This window comes from Oncorhynchus mykiss, chromosome 21 (genome assembly GCF_057628025.1).
Source record: "Oncorhynchus mykiss isolate SJ-2025 chromosome 21, ASM5762802v1, whole genome shotgun sequence".
In the NCBI taxonomy this organism is placed as follows: Eukaryota; Metazoa; Chordata; class Actinopteri; order Salmoniformes; family Salmonidae; genus Oncorhynchus; species Oncorhynchus mykiss.
In genome coordinates, this window is record NC_143042.1 from 55,045,960 (window position 1) to 55,047,500 (window position 1,541).

Sequence of the window (1,541 nt, forward strand, 5' to 3'; positions counted from 1 at the left end):
ACACACCTCTCTCTCTCACACACACCCCCCTCTCTATCGCTCTCTCTCTCACACACACCTCTCTCTCTCCCTCTCTCTCACACACACCTCTCTCTCTCCCTCTCTCTCACACACACCTCTCTCTCTCCCTTTCTCTCACACACACCTCTCTCTCTCCCTCTCACACCTCTCTCTCTCGTCATTGTAAATAAGAATTTGTTCTTAAATGACTTTTGTAGTTAAATAAAGGTTCAATAAAAACAATATATAAATACATTGTAAAAAACACTTCTCTCACGCACGAATAAAATAATGAGGAAACAGTAATAACGTAGGAAACCCTTCATCTCATAAAATATTTAATCATTATTTCTTATTAAATTGTTATAAATAAATGGTCGTTAATAAAAAACAGCTTAAATAAAACAACCATCATCGTCATAGAAACAGTATAAATGACAGTGGTAATAGGTTTAGTTCAGTGGTTTGTATTGCAGTGTTTTCCCTACCATTGTAGCCTGAAGGCGGGGCCTTTCACTCTGGTTAAAGAGACCTTAAATGTTGATTCAGTTGCCTTTTTTTCCACCTTCTTCCTGGGAAATAATCTCAAGGGGAAAACTAGTAGTATTTCAAGGTTAGATTTCATTTCGTTTTTTTTTGTAACAAAAAATATATATTTGACCAGAGAGAGAATGTGGGATCTTTTTTTTTCTTTCTGAAGTGCAAATTGTTAGAGCTGGGCCTAAAACAAATGTTTTGGTATCAGACATAGACCTGTCATAGACCTGTCATAGACCTGTCATAGACCTGTCATAGACCGGTCATAGACCTGCCATAGACCTGCCATAGACCTGCCATTGACCTGTCATAGACCTGCCATTGACCTGTCATAGACCTACCATAGACCTGTCATAGACCTGCCATGGACCTGTCATAGACCTGTCATAGACCTGTCATAGACCTGCCATGGACCTGTCATAGACCTGTCATAGACCTGCCATAGACCTGCCATAGACCTGTCATAGACCTGTCATGGACCTGTCATAGACCTGAGATTGACCTGTCATAGACCTGCCATAGAACTGTCATAGAACTGCCATTGACCAGTCATAGACCTGCCATAGACCTGCCATTTACCTGTCATAGACCTGCCTTAGACCTGTCATAGACCTGTCATAGACCTGCCATTGACCTGTCATAGACCTGCCATAGACCTGCCATTGACCTGTCATAGACCTGTCATAGACCTGCCATAGACCTGCCATAGAACTGTCATAGACTTGTCATAGACCTGCCATAGACCTGCCATGGACCTGTCATAGACCTGTCATAGACCTGCCATTAACCTGTCATAGACCTGCCATTGACCTGTCATAGACCTGTCATAGAACTCACATAGAACTGTCATAGACCTGTCATAGACCTGCCATAGACCTGTCATAGACCTGCCATAGACCTGTCATAGACCGGTCATAGACCTGCCATAGACCGGTCATAGACCTGCCATAGACCTGCCATTGACCTGTCATAGACCTGCCATTGACCTGTCATAGACCTATCAT

At 42.7% G+C, this 1,541-nt stretch overlaps 1 protein-coding gene across 3 annotated transcripts in view; it reads right to left on the reverse strand.

Annotated features, from left to right (window-relative positions):
* Positions 1-323: 323 nt before the first annotated feature.
* Positions 324-1,541, reverse strand: part of LOC110510457 (breast cancer metastasis-suppressor 1 homolog) — a 21,499-nt gene continuing 20,281 nt past the window's right edge. For all 3 annotated transcript variants that reach the window (XM_090213328.1, XM_036958330.2, XM_090213326.1), the window contains one exon: positions 324-1,541. This exon is cut by the window's right edge and continues 1,688 nt beyond it. The gene's annotated coding sequence lies outside the window, so the exon portion shown is untranslated.